The following is a 21954-nucleotide window of genomic DNA, read 5'->3' as shown; positions in this document are numbered from 1 at the left end:
TGATTTAGAAATATTAATGGGCTGTGATGAGACTGCACTGGGAAAAAACCCCAAAACTATAGTTTCTGGGTATATGCAGGATAGCCAGCAAAAGGAAGACATTTAGGAGCAAGAAAAGGATAATTTTTTTTTTTTTTTTAAGACCGAGTTTTGCACTGTCGCCCGGGCTGGAGTGCAATGGCGTGATCTTGGCTCACTGCAACCTCCGCCTCCCTGCCTCAGCCTCCCAAGTAGCTGGGATACAAGCATGTGCCACCACACCTGGCTAATTTTTTGTATTTTTATTAGAGACGGGGTTTCACTATGTTGGCCAGGCTGGTTGAACTCCTGACCTCGTGATCCGCCTGCCTTGGCCTCCCAAAGTGCTGGGATTACAGGCATGAGCCACCGCGCCTGGCCGGAAAGGATAATTTAAAGCTCTTCTGTGCCTGGGTGCGGTGGCTCATGCCTGTAATCCCGACACTTTGGGAAGTTAAGACGGGTGGAGAGCTTGAGCCCAGGAGTTCGAGACCAGCCTGGACAACACAGTGAGACCTCCGTCTCTCTCTGCAAAAAATACAAAAATTAGCCAGGTCTGGTGGCACGTGCCTGTAGTCCCAGCTACTCAGGAGGCTGAGGCGGGAGGGTCACTGGAGCCAGGGAGGTCGAGGTTGCAGTGAGCCATGATCATACCACTATACTCCAGCCTGGGGCATGGAAAGAGACCCTGTCTCAAAAATAAATAAATAAATAAATAAATAAATAAATAAATAAGAAAGTAAATAAGTAAGTAAATAAATAAATAAATATGAAAGCTCTTCTGGGAATTTCAAAGTGAACTAAGATTTGTCCTAGAAGGAGAGAAGCCTTGTAGCTTGTTGTTCCACATCAGCAACCCCAGCCCTGACCACCCAGGTAGAGGGATCCCAGGTTTTCACCTGCCACGAATTCCTTGAGCCACTGCAGAGCTGCTGTGTTTTGGAGGTGCCTCCTAGATTCATGGCCAGAGGGAAAATGCACTCATCCTAAAGGAGATGAGATTTTTATTTTGTTTTGTTTTGGAGACAACCTCTAAGAGTTTCCGGAAGAGCAGCTTCCCCCGATGTTGTCAGTGGGAAGTGGAACATTTGATGGTAGACCGTCACGCACATGCTAAGGTGGGTGCGTGGGGCACTTCTGCAAACTGCAAGAGCCTAGGCCAAGCCTGCACCCTGTTCTCCATCTTGCGAGACAGCCAAGTCCTAGAAGAAAAGACAGGAGAGGAGGCAGGGCTGGGCATGCAGGTTGAGGAATGAACTCGCTTCCATTGGTCCCCTGAAGGAGAGGTACTTGTAGTTCCACACTCTAAACTGGCTAACAATAACTCCCAGGTAGGTGAGGAGATCGGAGAGAGAGGGGTATGGCCGGGGAGGCAGCAGGACTTCAGAACTTCCCATGCAGCAGGGCTTGGGAGCAGGAGAGGAGAGACGACCTCAAAGGATGTCTGGGCCTAAGGGCCTGGGGCCACCTTCAGGTCCCCGTGCACCACATGAGGCACAGGCTGTAGCTGGGCATTTCCTGGTGTGGCTGAGTACAGTGTGGATGCAGCACAGAAAGCCAGAGCTTGGCTAAAGGGAGCTGTAACCAAGCCAGAGGCTGTCTCAGAAGATGCAGGGCCTCAGAGGAGGCCTGTGGGGACAGAATAGGCCCCAGGGACCAGGCAGCTCTTCCCACAGTTGTTGCAAGTCCCACACTCTCCATTCCCAGAGTTTAGACGCAGCTCTAGGAAAGGAAGAGGGAAAAACCGGAACTGCTGAAAGAAGTTATAAAACTGGCTGAGAATGGCCTGAATTGGCTAAGATTTAATTTTCACTCCAACTTAAGGGTTGGTGGTGAATGGTGATGACATTTCTTAATATAAGCAATTAATTTATTATAAAAAATTAAAGTCCCAATTCCTGTATATCAGACTTTAAGTTCTAAGTAACGCGTACCCATGCTGTTTGTTTTGGGAAGTTTGCTAGAATAGGCCCTATGGTACTCAAAAAGTAGCATCTGAGATTCTTTTTTTTTGTTTTTGGTAGAGGTCTTGCTTTGTTGCTCGGGCTGGTCTTGAACTCAAGCAATCCTCCTGCCTCAGCCTCTCAAAGCACTGGGATTACAGGTGTGAGCCACTCTGCTGGCCTTAACACCTGAGATTCTCAAAGAAACCGGGAAATCACCATTAACTCCAAGGCGGATGAAAAGAATTCTGGTTTGTGCATTCCAATGAGTGGTGATTCTCTTGATTTGTGATGTGAGAGGTGGGAGCCGTGGCTCTGTCTGAGTGAAGACAATGCCAGTTCCTGTGGAAAAGGGTTTTTATTCACGTTTTGATTGTTGCTTACAGGCAAGAAACAAAGGAAAGAAATAGAAGTGTTCGTTTTTGAGAGAGACTTTGAGAGACCTGCAGGAACCCATAGATTTGCAGTGGGCTCAGATGATAGTGGGAGGGTGGATCCCCGCACTCTCTAGCACCGAGGGCATTGTATTAAAGGGCTGTTGGCAGAGACACTGGTGACTTTGTGCCAGGGCAGCAGATAACCCTTCTTCGAGCAGCCTCATGGGCAGTACAGGTCAAACAGGAGGGAGGAGCTGGGCAGGAAGAGGCTGGCAGCAGGATGGCTGGGCCCTGGGAGTCACAGAAGGTCATGCCTGGAAGACTTGGATATAACACAAAGAAGCTGAGACTCGGACATGTGGGTTACAGGTTTGAAGAGCTCCATAATGATTAGGTGCAAAAATATCACATTTCTTTACTTTTCTGAGCAAAAGCATACCTGGCACAATGTTCACTGGCCTAACAGGATATTCCAGTCAGTCAGTAAAAAAAATCGATAATTTACACCTAATAATTATATGTATGTATTGAAGCAATGTGATGTTTCAGTGCATGTATACATAGTATAATGATCAAATCGGGGTAATTACTGTATCCATCACTTTAAATATTTATCATTTCTTTGTGGTGACAACATTCCAAACTTTCTAGCTATCTTCAAAGGTCCATACATGGTTATTTGTGATAGTCGCCGTACTGTGTAACTGACGTGGTCTGGCTGTGTCCCCACCCAAATCTCATCTTGAATTGTAGTTCCCATAATCCCCATGTGTTGAGGGAGGGACCCTTTGGGAGGTAATTGAATCATGGGGACTATTACTTCCATGGTGTTCTCGTGACAGTGAGTTCTCACGAGAGATCTGATGGTTTTATGAAGGATGATTCCCCTGCATACACGCTCTTTTGCCTGTCATCATGACGACATGGCTTTGCTCCTCCTTCACCTTCTGCCATGATTGTGAGGCCTCCCCAGCCATGTGAAACTGAGTCCATTAAACTTCTTTTTTTTTATAAATTACCCAGTCTTGGGTATGTCCTTATAGCAGAATGAGAATGGACTAATACAGTAATAGAGCAAAAATACTTATTTTTCCTATCTAATTGTAACTTTGTACCCATTGACCAACCTCTCCTGGTTTCTCCCTCTCTCCTTCCCTGTCCTCTCCCCAGCCTCTAGTAATTACTAATCTACTCTCTACTTCTACAAAATCAATTTTTAAAGATTCTACATATGAGTGAGATCATGTGGTCTTTGTCTTCCTGTGCCTGGTTTATTTCATGCAACATAATGCCTGCCAGGTTCATTCATGTTATTGCAAATGGCAGGATTTCATTGTGTTTTATGGCTGAATAATATTCCATTGTGTGTGTGTGTATGTATTTATATCACATTTTCTTTCTTTCTTTCTTTCTTTCTTTCTTTCTTTCTTTCTTTCTTTCTTTCTTTCTTTCTTTCTTTCTTTCTTTCTCCTTCTCTTTCTTTCTTTCTACTTTCTCTCTTTCTCTCTTTCTCTCTCTCTCTCTTTCTTTCTTTCTTTCTACTTTCTTTCTCTCTTTCTCTTTCTTTCTCTCTCTCTCTCTCTTTCTTTTTTTTGACAGATTCTTGCTCTGTTGCCTAGGCTGGAGTGCAGTGGCATGATCTCAGCTCACTGCAATCTCTGCCTTCGGGTTCAAGTGATTCTTCTGAGTCAGCCTCCCAAGTAGCTGGGACTAAAGGCATGCGCCACCACACCTGGAAAATTTTTTAATTTTTAGTAGACAAAGAGTTTCACCATCTTGGCCAGGCTGGTCTCGAACTCTTGACCTCAGGTGATCCACCCACCTCGACCTCCCAAAGTGCTGGGATTACAGGCATGAGCCATGGTGTCCAGTCTATATCACATTTTCTGTACTTATTCATCATTAGATGGCCTACTATCAAAAAGACAAAAAATGACCAGGTGCAGTGACTCATGCCTGTAACCCCAGCACTTTGGGAGATTAAGGCAGGAGGATCTCTTGAGCCCAGGAGTTCAAGACCAGTCTGGGCAACATAGCAAGACCTTGTCTCTATAAAAACTTTAAAAATTAACTAGGTGTGATGGCATATGCCTGTAGTTCCAGCTACTTGAGGGGTTGAGGTGGGAGGATCGCTTGAGCCTAGGCTGCCAAAGCTGCAGTGAGCTGTGATTGTGCCACTGCACTCCAGCCTGGGTGACAGAATGAGACCCTGTCTCAAAAAAAAAAAGCTAGCATGTATGTGGAGAAAGGGGAATACTTATACACTATTGGTGGGAATGTCGATTAGTACAGCCATATGGAAAACAATATAGAGGTTCCTCAAAAAATTAAAAATAAAGCTACCACGGGGGCCAGGCACGGTGATTCATACCTCTAATTCCAGCACTTTGGGAGGCCAAGGCAGGCGAATCATGAGGTCAGGAGTTCGAGACCTGCCTGACCAACATGGTGAGACCCCGTCTGTACTAAAAATACAAAAATTAGCCAGGTTTGGTGGCACGTGCCTGTAATCTCAGCTACTGAGGAGGCTGAGGCAGGAGAATGGCTTGAACCCAGGAGGCAGAGGTTGCAGTGAGCCGAGATCACGCCACTGCACTCCAGCCTAGGCGACAGAGCAAGACTCCATCTCAAAAAAAAAAAAAAAAAAAAAAAAAGGCCGGGCGCGGTGGCTCACGCCTGTAATCTGTAATCCCAGCACTTTGGGAGGCCGAGGTGGGCGGATCATGAGGTCAGGAGATCGAGACCATCCTGGCTAACACGGTGAAACCCTGTCTGTACTGAAAATACAAAAAAATTAGCCGGGCGTGGTGGCGGGCACCTGTAGTCCCAGCTACTAGGGAGGCTGAGGCAGGAGAATGGCGTGAACCCGGGAGGTGGATGTTGCAGTGAGCCGAGATCACACCACTGCGCTCCAGCCTGGGCAACAGAGCAAGACTCCTTCTCAAAAAAACAAAACAAACAAACAAACAAACAAAAGGACTGCCATGGGATTCAGCAGTCCCATTACTGGTTATCTATCCAAAGGAAATGAAATCAGTGTGTTGAAGAAACATTTGCATTCCCGTGTTTATTGCAGCACCATTCACAATAGTTATGACAATAGTTATGAAGTCAATCAGGAAGTAATTTTTGGAAGGCTATGTCTCCAAATGAAGGTATTTATCCTCTGGGTACCCAAATCTCCCAAACAGAATCTTGGGTAAGGAGACAAATGGTTTCGGGTAGGTCAGTGACAGTATATACCATTGCTTCCATTGCTTGGATTCCCCAGCCAAGTGGATCTTGGCTTCAGGAGAAACAGCAGCACTGGCCAGAAAATACGCAGTGTCCCTATAAGGTATCTCTCCAGCTGGCACAGGAACCGGCTGCCAATAGACCATTCCTCTGTTCTCCTGAGCCACCTGGTTTTGGAGATGGGACACCATGACAAGATCAATGAGTCCCATGGGCATTACCCTCTTGGCTTACTTTGTCTCTGCAAAATGCTTCTTCATCAGAAGTAATATTGTGTGGGAGACTATGACAGGCTACAAGGCATCTAGCACGACTACAGAGAGAGTGCTGGCAGCAGCATGACAACGGCCAAGGAAACCAAATCCAAATCCGGAAAAGTGCCCGTTCCAAAGGGAACAAATCGCTGCTCCCTCCCTGATGGAAGAGGTCCAATGTAATCAACCTGCCACCTGGTAGCTGCCTCCTCCCCCAGCTTCCTCATTCCACTCAGTGGCACAGTCAGTCATGCAGCTGAGCAGGCCAAAATCCCAGGAGTTTGCTGTCGTTTGTCCTTTTCCCTCACACTCAATATCCAATCTGCCAGGGGGTCCTATTATCTCTACTTTTAAAACAGACCCCAGATCTGATCTCTTCTCAACCACCTCCACCTCTATCACCCTAATCCAAGCCACTGTCATCTCACCCAGAGCACTGCAATAACCTTCCAGCTGGTCGGGCTGCTTCTACTCTACACACCAGCCAGAGGGATGTTTTAAAATTTTAAAAACTGTGATAAAATATATATAACATAAAATTTACCATCTAAACCATTTTTAAATAGGCAGTTCAGTAGTGTTAAGTACATTCACATTATTGTGCAACCAATCTTCAAAACCCTCTTATGTTGCAAAACTGAGACTCTATACTTATTAAACACTAACTCCCCATTCCTCCTCCCCTAGTCCCTGGCAACCATCATTCTACCTTCTGGTCTATGAATTCGACTACTCCAGGTATCTCACATGAATAAGAGGAATCATACAATATTTGTCTTTTTGTGACTTGTCTATTTCACTTAGCATAATGCCCTCAAGACCTATCTCTGTTATAGCATATGTCAGAATTTCCCTCCTTTCGAAGGTGGAATAATATTCCATTGTATGTAGGTACCATATTCTGTTTATCCAGAGTGAATTTTAGACATATATTAGGCTCAGTTTACTCCTCAAATAAATGACATAGGAAAGAAGCAAATGGATAAACTGTAATGTGATTATACAGTGATTTGAACAAACCAACTGGAAAAAGATGTTTTTGAGACAATGGGGCAATTTGAACCAGAATTGGAGATTTGTTAAGGGAATATTTTAAGAAATAGTCATTTTTTGCTTTTGTGATAAGGCTATTGTGGCTAGGTTTTATAAAAAAAACTTTTTATCTTCTAGGGATACCTACTGAAGTAGTAATGAATAAGTCACTACCTGGAATTTAAGTACTCTAGAAAAACTATGTGTGTGTAGGGAGAAATCAGGAGAAATAAGATGGGCAAAATGGTAATCATTGTTGAAGTTGACATGCATAAATGAGGGTTTATTATATTTTCCTCTCTACTTTTGTATATATTTAAAGATGTCTGTTAAAAATTCTTAAAGATGAGTACCAGGCCGGGCGCGGTGGCTCAAGCCTGTAATCCCAGCACTTTGGGAGGCCGAGACGGGCGGATCACGAGGTCAGGAGATCGAGACCATCCTGGCTAACACGGTGAAACCCCGTCTCTACTAAAAAGTACAAAAAACTAGCCGGGCGAGGTGGCGAGCGCCTGTAGTCTCAGCTACTCGGGAGGCTGAGCCAGGAGAATGGCGTAAACCCGGGAGGTGGAGCTTGCAGTGAGCAGAGATCCGGCCACCGCACTCCAGCCTGGGTGACAGAGCGAGACTCCGTCTCAAAAAAAAAAAAAAAAAAAAAAGATGAGTACCAGACCTATTACATTACTCTTCTAAAAATTTTCCAATAACTTTTTACTACTCATAGAATAAAATACACTGGTATAATATTATAGTATTATTGTAGTGTGATAGTATGATATTCCAGCACAGAATTGTGAGGATTACATGAATTTATACATGTAAAGCATTGGGAGGAGTGCCTGGTGCATCTTAAGTGCTATACAACTGTTTGATATTAGTACTAGTTTAACTTATCAACAATAAAAATGGGAATTCACTATGCTTAAGCTTAAAAAAAAACACTTTTTGAAGACTTTAAAATAGGATTTTTATAAATCATGTTCATAGAAAGATAAAAATTATGAATAGTAAATAAAATTAGAAAAATCAGTGGAGGAAGATAGCCTTTTAAAATGGCACTAGAGTAGTTGGACACCCCGAAGCAAAAAATATGACCTGTGACCTAGTTTACATCACATACAAAATTCAACTCAAAATAGATCATGCACATAAATGAAAATGTAAGAGTGTAAACCCTTTAGAGAAAAATGTAAGAAAAAATCTTCATGATCTAGGGATAAGCAAATCGTTCTTAAGTCTTGCCACCAGAAGCAAGATTCAAAAAGGGAAATGTTGATAAATTAGACTTCATCAAAATATTTACATTTTTACTTTGTAAAATACTGCCATGTACCACACAAAGACATTCCAGTCAATGATAGACTACATATACTATAGTGGTGCCATAAGATTATAATACCATATTTTTTCTGTTCCTTTTCTATGTTTAGACATGTTTATTAGATACACAAATTTCACTATGTTAAAACTGCCTACACTATTTAGTACACTAACATGCTATACAGTCTTGTATTCTAGGAACAGTAGGCTATACCGTGTAGCCCAGGAGTGTCATAGACTATGTCATCTAGATTTGTGTACGTATACTCTCTGATGTTTGCACAATGAGGAAATCACCCAACAATGCATCTCTCAGAACATATCCCCATCATTAAGTGATGCATGAGTGTGCCCAGTTAAAAGGAAGGAAAGAAAGCCACACACTGGAGAAAATATTTGCAAATCTCATATCCAGCAAAGGACTAGTATGTAGAATATATAAAGAACTCTCAAAACTCAACAGTAAAATAGCAAACAATCCAATTAAAATAAAATACATGACACACACATATACGTACATATATACACACACATATATACAATACGTATTGATGGCAAACAAGCACATGAAAAGCTGTTCAACATCATTAGACATTGGAGAAATGCAAATTAAAATCACAATGAGATTTTGGCAGGGTGTAATGGCTCACATCTGTAATCCCAGAACTTTGGGAGGCCAAGGCGGGCAGATCATTTGAGGTCAGGAGTTCCAGATCAGCCTGGCCAACATGGTGAAACCCCCTCTCTACCAAAAACCACAAAAATTAGCCGGTCATGGTGGCGCATGCCTGTAATTCCAGCTACTCAGGAGGCTGAGGTGGGAAGATTGCTTGAGCCTGGTGGGCAGAGGTTGCAGTGAGCTGAAATTCCACCACTGCACTCCAGCCTGGGTGACAGAGTGAGACCCTGTCTAAAAAACAAAAAACAAAAACAAACGAACCAAAAAAAAAAAAAAAAAACCAAAGAGATTTGTATGTCAGCAGATTACAGACTAGGAAACCCCAGCCCCTCTGCACCCACGGAGACACCAATTCAACAGCATTACAGGGACCAATTCCTTTGCAACAAATCTAGAAGCTAAAAGGGGCTTCTGAACCCCAGGTGAGCACAGAAACAGCCTCATGGAAGCCAATTGGAAAATATGTGGCAGTTGCTTTCCATACTCCCTTCCCTGGTTTAGCACGACATGATCAGGAGAAAAGCTGCAGCTCCTGGCTTCTCCCTGGGAAGGGATGGAGAAGACTGACGTATGTGTCAATTTTAGACTTTTCAGGGGTCTGTCCAAACAACTTGTTTCTGTCATGTCTGAATTTAAGAAGTGATAGGAGGCCGGGCGCAGTGGCTCAAGCCTGTAATCCCAGCACTTTGGGAGGCCAAGAGGGGCAGATCACGAGGTCAGGAGATCAAGACCATCCTGGCTAACCAGGTGAAACCCCGTCTCTACTAAAAAATACAAAAGCTTTTCACAAGATGGCGCCGAAAGCGAAGAAGGAAGCTCCTGCCCCTCCTAAAGCCGAAGCCAAAGCGAAGGCTTTAAAGGCCAAGAAGGCAGTGTTGAAAGGTGTCCACAGCCACAAAAAAAAAGAAGATCCGCACGTCACCCACCTTCCGGGGGCCCAAGACACTGCGACTCCGGAGGCAGCCCAAATATCCTCGGAAGAGCGCCCCCAGGAGAAACAAGCTTGACCACTATGCTATCATCAAGTTTCCGCTGACCACTGAGTCTGCCATGAAGAAGATAGAAGACAACACACTTGTGTTCATTGTGGATGTTAAAGCCAACAAGCACCAGATTAAACAGGCTGTGAAGAAGCTCTATGACATTGATGTGGCCAAGGTCAACACCCTGATTCGGCCTGATGGAGAGAAAAAGGCATATGTTCGACTGGCTCCTGATTACGACGCTTTGGATGTTGCCAACAAAATTGGGATCATCTAAACTGAGTCCAGCTGCCTAATTCTATATATATATATATATATCTTTTCAACATAAAAAAAAAAAATACAAAAAACTAGCCGAGCGAGGTGGCGGGCACCTGTAGTCCCAGCTACGTGGGAGGCTGAGGCAGGAGAATGGCTTAAACCCGGGAGGCGGAGCTTGCAGTGAGCCGAGATCCGGCCACTGCACTCCAGCCCGGGCGACAGAGCGAGACTCCGTCTCAAAAAAAAAAAAAAAAAAAAAAAAAAAAAAAAAGAAGTGATAGGAAAAGGTACCAGGTTGGAAGCCACTGAGAACAAAGGCAAGGTTTGGACTAGAAGGCACTCACTCACCATAGTCCCTCCCCTGGCTCAGTGTGGTGTGGTCAGAAGAAAATCTCTAACTCTCAGCTTCTACATTGGTAGAGAAAGAGAAGAATGGAGTTTGAATTCAACATCCTGGCTTTTCAGGGGACTGCCCAAGGAACTGGTTTTTGTTTCACCTGCCTTGGAGTGCTGATATGACTTTAGGTATACTTTAGGTACCCAGGGGTTACTGAGAACAAAAGAGAGCTAGGTAGTTGGCTGCTGCCCCAGAAGACCTGCAGTGCAGCAGACAGAGGCTGATACAGCTCAGTGGCCTCTCTGGGTGAAGGGGGAAGGAATAGGGAGAAGAGCAGAGTATGCATCCAACATTCTGGCTTTTGAGGGGGCTGCTTGAGGAACTAGTTTCTGTCTCACTTCACTTGGCATGCTGATGAGATTCAGCATACTCTAGAAGCCTAGGGCGGCTGAGAACAAAAGAGAGCTGGGCAGCTTAAGGCAGCTGAAGAAAACCTGCAGTGCTACAGAAAGACACCAGAGAAAGCAAGAGATTACTAGCTTCTGAAAAAAGAAACAGTGAGATCACTCTAATTGGGATTTTACATGCACAAGTCCAGAGAACAGACATCCAGAAGAGGTTTGAAAGGCCCACGGGATCTCTAGTTAGGCTGATTTTGTTTTCCCTCTACAAAGTCAGTCTGCAAATGCAGAAAGGGGGCTATATATATGTATCTTTTTCAAATGTGTGGATCTCACCACAGATTACAAGGCACATAAAGAAACAAGGAAATTTGGCAGGTGCAACGGAGTAAAATAAATATCCAGAAACCAACCTTAAAGAAACACAGATATATGAACTACCTGAGAAAGAATTCGAAATAACCATCATAAAGAAGTTCAATGAACTCAGGAAAAGGATGAGAATGTTAACAGAGAAAATATAAAAAGAGGCCTGGCGTGGTGGCTCACGCCTGTAATCCCAGCACTTTGGGAGGCTGAGGCAGGTGGATCACGAGGTCAGGAAATCGAGACCATCCTGGCTAACACGGTAAAATCCCGTCTCTACTAAAAACACAAAAAATTAGCTGGGCGTGGTGGCGGGTGCCTGTAGTCCCAGCTACTCAGGAGGCTGAGGCAGGAGAATGAGGCGGAGCTTGCAGTGAGCCGAGATCATGCCACTGCACTCTAGCCTGGGCGACAGAGTAAGACTCCGTCTCAAAAAAAAAAAAAAAAAAAAAAAATATATATATATATATATATATCTCCAAACAGAAATTTTGGAGCTGAAGAATACAATAACTGAATTGAAAAATTCAATAGAAGGATCAAACATTCACTAAAGGGGCTGGGTACAGTTCTCATACCTATAATCCCAGCATTTTGAGAGGCTGAGGCAGGAGGATCACTTGAACCCAGGACTTCGAAATCAGCCTGGGAAACATAGCGAGATGCCCTCTCTACAAAAAAATAAATAAATAATTAGCCAGACATGGTGGCACATGCCTATAGTCCCAGCTACTTGGGAGACTGAGGCAGGAGGATCACTTGAGCCCAGAAGCTTGAGGCTGCAGTTAGCTAAGATCACACCACTGCACTTCAGCCTGAGCAATGGAGTGTGACTCTGTCCCCCCACCCCCAAAAAATCACTAAAAGGGTTATAGACTTGATCAGTCAGTAAACTCAAAGACAGGACATTTGAGATTATCCAGTCAGAGGGGGAAAAAAAAGATGAATGAAAAAGAATGGGCTGAGCACAGTAGCTCACACCTGTAATCCCAGCACTTTGAGAGGCTGAGGTGGGTGGATCACTTGAGGTCAAGAGTTTGAGACCAGCCTGGCCAACATGGTTGAAACTCTGTTACCAAATACAAAAATTAGCTGGATGTGGTGGCACGCACCTGTAGTCCCAGCTACTCAGGAGGCTGAGGTGGAAGAATTACTTGAACCTGGGAGGCAGAGGTAGCAGTGAGCTGAGATTATGTCACTGCACTCCAGCCTGGGTGACAGAGTGAGATCCTGTCTCAAAAAAAAAAAAAGAAGAAAAAAGAAAAGAAAAAGTGAAGAAAGTTTAAGGGATTTACAGGACACTATCAAGCAAGCCTATATATACATTATGGAAGTTGCAGAAGGAATACAGAGAGAAATGAATAGAAAGCTCATTTAAAAAAAAATGGCTTAAAATTTCTCATATCTGGGGAAAGATATGGATAAGATTTAAGAACCCCAGGAGACTCCAACTATGATAAATCCAAAGAAGTCTACACCAAGACACATTACAATTAAATTGTTGAATATCTAAAACAAAGAGAAAATTGAAAAAGCAGCAAGAAAAAAAATGACTTGCGTGGACAAGATAGCCCTCATAAGACTATCAGGGATTTCTCGGTAGAAGCCTTGCAGGCCGGAAGAGAGTGGGATGTTATATTAAAAGTGCTGAAATAAAATGAGATTTAAAAGCCCTGCCAACTAAGTATTCTGTCTCTGGTAAAACTGCCTTTCATAGATAAAGGAGAAAGACTTTCCCAAATAAACAGCTCAGGAAGTTCATTCCCACTAAACCTGCCTTACAAGAACTGCTAAAGAAAGTCCCTTGAGTTAGAACAATAGGATGCGAGACAGCAGCACAAAAGGATATGAAAGTATAAAGTTTACTTGTAGAGGTTAATATATAGAACAATAGAGAATACTGCAATACTGTAACTGTGGTATGAAGTCACTTACAATTCTGGTGTAGAAGTTGAAAATCAAGTACAAAAAAGAAATATAACTAAAAATATGTTAATGAAGACACTATATAAAAAGATGTAATTTGTGACAGCAATAACAAAGTGTGGGGAGGAAGGAAGTAAAAAAGTTATTTTGGTGTGCAACTGAAGTTAAGTTGTCAGCTTAAAATAAAGTGTTTCAACTATGAGATGTTTTCTTTTATTATTATTATTTTTTGAGACAGAGTCTCGCTCTGTCACACAGGCTGGAGTGCAGTGGCGTAATTTCGACTCACTGCAACCTCTGTCTCCCAGGTTCAAGCAATTTTCCTGTCTCAGCCTCCTGGGTAGCTGGGATTACAGGTGCCCAGCACCATGCCCAGATAATTTTTGTATTTCTAGTAGAGACAGGGTTTCACCACGTTAGCCATGCTTGCCTTGAACTCCTGACCTCAAGTGATCCACCTGCCTCGGCCTCCCAAAGTGCTGGGATTATAGGGATGAGCCACTGTGCCTAGCCTACAAGATGTTTTATGTAAACCTCATCATAACCAAAAAAAGAAAATACTTATGACACACAAAAGGAAATGAGAAAGGAATCAAAGCATGCCACTGAAAAAAAAAATCAGTGGAACAAAAAGGCTGATAGCAAGGCAGGAAAAGAGAGATGAAATTCTATAAGAAAGAAAACAATTAACAAAATGACAATAGTAAGTCTTTCCCTTAAGTAATTACTTTAAATGTAAATGGATTAAACTCTTCAATTAAAAAACAAGGAGTGCATGAATAGATAAAAAGAACCAAGATTCAACCATGTGCTGTCTATAAGATACTCTATTTATTTATTTATCTATTTAGAGACAGAGTCTTGCCCTGTTACCCAGGCTGGAGTGCAGTGGCTCAATCTTGGCTCACGGCAACCTCTGCCTCCCAGGTTCAAGTGATTCTTGTGCCTCAGCCTCCTGAGTAGCTGGGATTACATGTGTGTACCACCATGCCCAGTTAATTTTTGTATTTTTAAGTAGAGATGGGGTTTTACCATGTTGGCCAGGCTGGTCTTGAACTTCTGACCTCAGGTGATCTGCCCACCTCAGCCTCCCAGAATGCTAGGATTACAGGTGTGAGCCACCATGCCTGGCCAAGAGACTCACTTTAGATTAAGGACACACAGAGGCTGAATATGAAAGAATGGAAGAAAAAAAATGCATGCAAATGTTAAACAAAAGGGAGCAGGGGTGGCCATACTTATGTCAGACAAAATAGACTTTAAGTCAAAAGCTGTCACGAGAGGTAAAGAAGGACATTATATAATGAAAAACGGGTCAGTTCATTAGAAACATATAAACTTTTAAAATATATATACACCCAGGTTCAGAGCACCCAAATATAAGAAGCAAATATTGACCAAACTGAAGGGAGAAATAGAAGCAACACGTTAATAGTAGGAGATTTCAAATGCCACTATGAACAACTGATAGACTATCAAGGCAGAAAATTAATATATAAACAAAAGACTTGAACAACACTGTAGTCAAATAGTCCTGAGAGACATATATGCAATGTTCCATCCAATAGCAGCAAAGTATACATTTTTTCTCAAGAATATACAGATCATTCTCCAGGAGAGATCATGTGTTAGATGATAAAGTAAGTCTTAACAAATTTAAGAAGATCGAAATAATACCAAGTATCTTGTGTGATGGCAATGGGATGAAACTAGAAATAGTAGCAGAAGGAAAACCAAAAAATTCATAAATATGAAGAAATTAAACAACACACTCTCAAACAATCGATGGGTCAAAGAAGAAGTCAAAAGGATAATTAGAAAATATCTTTAGACAAATGAAAACAAATATACCCAAACTTATTTGATACTGCAAGAACAGTACTAGGAGGGAAATTTAAAGCAGTGAAGGGCTACCTTGAAAAAGAAGATATCACTAAACAACCTAACTTTACACCTCAAGGAACTAGAAAAAGAAAAGCAAAGTGAGTACAAATTTAGCAGAAGGAAGAAGATAATAAAAATTATGGAAGAAATATGTGAACTAGAGAAGAGAAAAATAATAGATGGCATTATCTGATAGATAGAAAACCCTAAAGCTTCCACCAAAAAAATCTGTTAAAACTAATAAGTGAATTCAGCAAAGTTATAGGATACAAAATCAATATACAAAAATTAGTTGTGTTTCTACAATCCAAAATGGAAATTAACAAAACAGTTCCAAGGCTGGGCACGGTGACTCATGCCTGTAATCCCAGCACTTTGGGAGGCTGAGGCGGGTAGATCACAAGGTCAGGAGTTCAAGACCAGACTGACCAACATGGTGAAACACTGTATCTACTAAAAACACAAAATTTAGCCAGGTGTGGTGGCACGCACCTGTAATCCCAGCTACTTGGGAGGCTGAGGCAGGAGAATCACTTGAATCCAGGAGGCGGTGGTTGCAGTGAGTCAAGAGCATGCCACTGCACTCCAGCCTGGGTGACAGAGCAAGACTCCATCTCAAAAAAAAAAAAAAAAGAAAGAAAGAAAATTTCCATTTACAGTAGCATCAAAAATAATATAATATAATATTGAGGAATAAATATAAGGAGGTGAAAGACTTGTATAGTGAAAACTACAAAATATTGTTGAAAGAAATTTAAGATGACACAAATAAATTGAAATGTTTCATTTTCATGGATTGAAAGACTTAATATTCCTAAAATGTTCATACTACTCAAAATGATCTACAGATTTAATGCAATCCCTGTCAAAATCTCAATGGCTTTTTTTTTTTTTTTTTTTTTTTTTTTTTTTGCAGAAATAGAAAAAAAAAATCCTACACTTCTTATGGAACCTCAAAGGACTCTGAACCCATTCAAGGTCCTTTGACAAAAAGACCTGGATTCTTGAAACTATCTTAAAAAAACAAATCTGGAGGTCTCACATGTTCTGACTTGAAAACATATTGCAAAGCTACAGTATTCAAAACAGTATGGTACTAGCATAGAGACAGATGTATAGATCAATGGAATAAAGTAGAGACCCCAGACATAAATCTACACATATATGGTCAAATGACCTTCAACAAGGTGCCAAGACTACACAATAGGGAAACTAGTTTCTTCAGCAAATGGTGCTCAGAAAGCTGAATATTCACAAGAAAATAATAAAGTTGGACCCTTTTCTGACACCATACACAAAAGTCAACTCAAAATGTATTAAAGATTTAAACATAAGATCTGAAACTACAAAGCTTCTAGAAAAAGACATAGGGGAAAATCTTCATAACATTGTTTTGACAATGATGTTTTGGACATGACACTAAAAGCACAAACAACAAAAGCAAAAATAAACAAGTGGGACTACATGAAACTAAAAAGCTGTGTGCTCAAAAGAAACAATTATAGAGTGAAAAGGCAACCTACAGAATGGGAGAAGATATCTGTAAACCATAAATCTCATACGAGGTTAATAGCCAAAGTATATAATTCACTAAACAAAATAATAAATAATCTAATTTTAAAATGGGCAAAAGAGTTGAATAGACATTTTCCCAAAGAAGATGCACAAATGGCCAACAGATATATAAAAAGATACTACATCACTAATCATCAAGGAAATGCAAATCAAAACCACAATGATCTATCACTTCACATCTGTTAGAAGGGCCATTATAAAATAAACACACACACACATACACAGAAAATAAGTGCTGGTGAGAATGCAGAGAAACTGCAACCCTTTGCATTATTGGTGGGAATGTAAAATGATGTAGCTGCTGTGATAAACAGTATGGAGATTCTGTAATAAATTAAGAATAGAGCTACCTATGATCCTGCAATCCCACTTTTGGGTATATGACCAAAAGAATTGAAATCAGAATATTCTTCATTGCAGCTTATTTTTGTGAAGAAGATTGAAGAAGATTCTGTTTTCAATTCAAGTTTACAATGAATCTTCATTGCAGCTTATTCACAATAGCCAAGAGGTAGAAACAACCTAATGAATGAATGGATAAACCAAGTGTAGACACATACAAAATGGACATATACATTGTATACATATACAATTACATGTTATTCAGCCTTAAAAAAGAAAGAAATCCTGCCATATACAACCACATGAGTAAAACCTATAGATATTATGCTAAGTGGCATAAGCTAGCCATAGGACAAATGTTGCATGATGCTCTTTATATGAGGTATCTACAATATTCAGTCTCATAGAAGGAGAAAGGAGAACGGGGGTTGCCAGGAGTTTCAGGAAGAAGGAAGTGGGAAATTGCTATTCAATGGGTTTAGAGTTTCAGTCATGCAAGATGAAAAAATCCTAGAAATCTGTTGTGCAACAATGTGCTTATAGTTAACTATGCTATGCTATTGTTAACTATAATACTATACTAACTATAATCTGTAATAACTATTGTTATTATAGTTATAACTATATTATATTGGTGCAAAAGTAATTGCAGCATCAATGGCAAAAACTGCAATTACTTTTGCACCAACCTATTAGTTAACTAGAATGTTATACTAACAATATTATGCTATAGTATCGCTATACTTAGAAAGTTAGGAGGGTCGAACTCATATCATGTGTTTATTAACACATTAAGAGACACTCATTTGGCCAATCTGTTGGGAAAAAAAGAGAAAACCACAAAGACATATCAACACCTGTGAAAAGAATAAAATATAGATAAAAAATAAAGATCATCAGCACCTGTGAAAAGAAGGAAAAAGAGAAAAAAAGAAAAGAAAAAAGCAGAGACACCACCAAATGCTCGTGAGGATGTAGAACTGATGGGCCATTCACACATGGTCATAGGATATAAGATTAATAGACAAAAATAATTATTTACTCCCATATACTAGCAACAAGTATGTATAAACTGAAATTAAAAATAGAATGCTATTTATAATTGCACAAAAAATGAGGTGATTAGGTATAAATTTAACAAAACATGTATATGCTGAAAACTATAAAATGATGATGAAAGAAATAAAAGATCTAAATTAAATGAAGAGATATATATTGAGTTCATAGAGGAAGGTCTCAATTCTTTTCCAAATTGATCTATAGGTTTAACCCAATGCCTGTCAAAATTGTAGTAAGTATTTTTGTAGGTATAGACAAGATTATTCTAAAATTTATATGCAAAGTCAAAGGAACTAGAACAACTAAAATAATTTTGGAAAAGAAGAATAAAGTAGGAGTCATAACTCTAAAACAAAACTAAGCGAAGCCGAAAAAGTTTGTACTATCCATCCAAGAGCCCAGAGTTTTTGCATCTTGTAACTTACCCCTCCCTAGCTTACCTTCATTGCAAACTATTGACCAGTTTATTATTTTTTTTAACTGTATTCAGCTTAGTGATGTTTCGTGATAGATATATTTTAAACACAAACAGCGAAATTGTGAATGGAAGTTTCTATTTAACATTTGGAGTGTGGCTGACTCAAATTGAGTCACAACTTTTGAGATCAAGTTCCATTTTCTTGCTATTGCTGCGTAAATATTACCTATTTGAACTGACTGAAGAAAGTACATACCATCATGCATCATTTAAGGACAGAGATACGTTCTGAGAAATGCGTCCTTAGGTGATTTCATCATTGTGTGAACATCCTAGAGTGTACTTACAGGAACCTAGATGGTACAGCCTACAGCAAACCTAGGCTATATGGTACAGTCCATTGCTCCTAGGCTGCAAATCTGTACAGCCTTTTACCGTAGGCAATTGTACCTCAATGGTAAGTATTTTTATATCTAAATATATCCAAACATAGAAAAGGTACACAAAACTAAGGTATTAAAATCTTGAGGGACAATCATCATGTGGTCCATCACTGACTGAAACATTATATGGTGCATGACTGTCCACTTTTTATTTTTATTTATTTATTTTTTTGAGAACGAGTCTTGCTCTGTCACACAGGCTGGAGTGCAGTGGTATAATCTCCACTCACTGCAACCTTCGCCTCCTGGGTTCAAGTGATTCTCGTGCCTCAGCCTCCTGAGTAGCTGGGATTACAGATGTGAGCCACCACACCCGGCTAATATTTTTGTAATTTTAGTAGAGATGGAGTCTCACCATGTTGGCCAAGCTGGTCTCGAACTCCCAACCTCAGGTGTTCTGCCCACCTCGGCCTCCCAAAGTGCTGGGATTACAGGCATGAACCAGTGAGCCTGGCCCCACTTTCAACCTAGAGCACTTTGTGCTTTTGAATTCAAAAAGCCAATTTTCTTACACTGACAGGGTGAGCTATGTAGTATCAAACCACAGTCTTCAAAACAGGTTTAAGTTTTATTTCTCTATGATATTTCAGTATAGACTAAATATATATCTTCCTGCCCATTTCTGAATTATTCTTTGTGTAAAATGTGAATTTTTTTTAAAAAGCAGACTGTTTTGTTGAATAACTACATGTATACATAGTTCTGCTAGAATGGAGCTAATTCATTCCATGTTGTAAAATGGGGTTGAATGCAAATATTTTTTAAATGTTCATTTCCAGATCCTAAATTCTTTGTTTTCATGAATGAGCCTTGCACATTTCTTTGATTTAAAATATGGCATATATTCCTTGGTTTTCCAAAGCTGGTAAATACAGCACTCAATACAGTCTGGAAATCTCTTCCCTGGCTGCACTTAGGGGAGGAGACCACCCCTCATAGTGTCTTATGCCCAATTTCTGCCTCCAAAGGAAGAAAAAGTGAAAACTAAAAGGCAGAAATGAAATCCACAAGCGGACATCCCCGCGCCACACCCTGGGCCTAGTAGTTAAAGATCGACCCCTGACCTAATCGGTTATGTTATCTATAGATTATACACGTTGTATAGAAAAGCACTGAAAATTCCTATCCTGTTTTGTTCCGATCTAATTACCAGTGCACGCAGCCCCCAGTCATGGATACCCCTTGCTTGCTCAATCGATCACGACCCTCTCATGTGCACCCCCTTAGAGTTGTGAGCCCTTAAAAGGGACAGGAATTGCTCACTCGGGGAGCTCGGCTCTTGAGACAGGAGTCTTGCCGATGCCCCCCGCCAAATAAACCCCTTCCTTCTTTAACTTGGTGTCTGAGGAGTTTTGTCTGCAGCTCGTCCTGCTACACTTGCAGCGAGAACTGATCAAAAGCTCAAAATGAGCCTTCTGGCCATTCTCATCACACTCTGTTCCCTGGAGAGTGAAATCTTTTTTCAGATTAAAGTAGATTGTTCAAACAGATATTTTTGTGATTCCTTCTGTCTTCTAATCCAATGTGTGATTATTTTACGTTTTAAGGATAATTGCCTTCCAATATAAGACAGATTTTTCTTACTTATTTGCATGTCAAAATTTTCATTATGCAAAACAATTTTAAATATTTAACTGACTACCTTGTTTTGCTAAGTAGAATATAAAGAGAATTGTGTAGAATCAGTCTCTGCTTTAGAGATGTCTGTTGTTTAAAACAGACACCCAGACAATGGTACATTGATATCAGAATAAAAATACTAAACCAATACGGCCAGGCACGGTGGCTCATGCCTGTAATCCCAGCACTTTGGGAGGCCGAGGCAGGTGACGAAGTCAGGAGATCGAGACCATCCTGGCTAACACGGTGAAACTCTGTCTCTACTAAAAAATACAAAAAATTAGCCGGGCATGGTGGCGGGTGCCTGTAGTCCCAGCTACGAGGGAGGCTGACGAAAGAGAATGGCATGAACCCGGGAGGCGGAGCTTGCAGTCAGCCGAGGTAGCACACTGCACTCCAGCCTGGGCGACAGAGCAAGACTCCGTCGCAAAGAAAAATAAATAAATAAAAAATATTAAACCAATATATGATAGGAAGGTGAAATACTAACATTATCCCTTCCCCACTATGATTGGCTTCCAAACTGAGATTGTTTTTCAGAGATAAAATGACTCCATATGTTAAATTGGTCTGTGTCTATTACATCTCTCTGGTGGTATTGGGAGGAGAAAGGAAAGATGCTCTCTGATAAAAAAAAAGATCTGAAATGGAAAGGAGGTGAGAATGTTGAAGTTGGACAATAAGACAATGAGTGTCCATTATAAAGCATGGACCAAGGGCAGCTTGACAAAGGACCCATTGTTAAAGTAGACGATAAATTATCCATACTCCAGCTCTGCTATTTCTTCGCTGTGTGGTGTTTGGGAACTTGATTTAACCTCTTTGAGTATGTTTTCACATTTAAAGAAGCAGAAAAATCGTGCCCACAGTTTAGGATTGTTGGAAAGATTAAATGTTGGGAAGATTAAACACTCATGTAGTTGGGGTGATTAGGGTTCTCTGGGAGCTGGGACCGTGTGCCAGGACAGAAAGGCTGGCCTGTCGTTTGGGGGTGTGGATCAAGGAAATGCCTGCATTGTGGATCGGAGCAGATTGGGAGGTAAAGGAAAGCTAAAGCATCGAGGCCACTGCATGGAATTGGCCTTCTTGCCTCTTTGTATCTTCCTCTTATTTCTTCTTCTGCTTAATCGACATTTATTTATTTATTTATACTTATTTTTTTTGAACTAGAGTCTTGCTCTGTCACCCAGGCTGGTGCAGTGGTATAATCTTGGCTCACTGCAACCTATGCCTCCCGGGCTCAAGTGATTCTCCTGTCTCAGCCGCCCCAGTAGCTGGGATTACTGGTGGGCACCACCATGCCTGGCTAATTTTTGTATTTTTAGTAGAGGTGGGATTTCACTATGTTGGCCAGGCTGGTCTTGAACTCCTGACCTCAAGTGATCCACCTGCCTCAGCCTCCTAAAGTGCTCGGATTACAGGCATGAGCCACCATGCCCGACCAATTGGCTTCTTATTAAATAGTTAATTTTTTTCTTGTAA

At 41.1% G+C, this 21954-nt stretch overlaps 1 pseudogene across 1 annotated transcript; it reads left to right on the top strand.

Annotated features, from left to right (window-relative positions):
- Positions 1 to 9632: 9632 nt before the first annotated feature.
- On the top strand, positions 9633 to 10168 carry LOC126962883 (60S ribosomal protein L23a-like; annotated as a pseudogene). The gene has a single exon (XR_007728841.1). The product of XR_007728841.1 is annotated as a 60S ribosomal protein L23a-like (transcript).
- The last annotated feature ends 11786 nt before the right edge of the window (positions 10169 to 21954 follow it).

Source organism: Macaca thibetana, chromosome 9 (genome assembly GCF_024542745.1).
Source record: "Macaca thibetana thibetana isolate TM-01 chromosome 9, ASM2454274v1, whole genome shotgun sequence".
In the NCBI taxonomy this organism is placed as follows: Eukaryota; Metazoa; Chordata; class Mammalia; order Primates; family Cercopithecidae; genus Macaca; species Macaca thibetana.
Note: the sequence above shows the minus strand (reverse complement) of the source record. Positions and strands in the feature narration are given on the sequence as shown.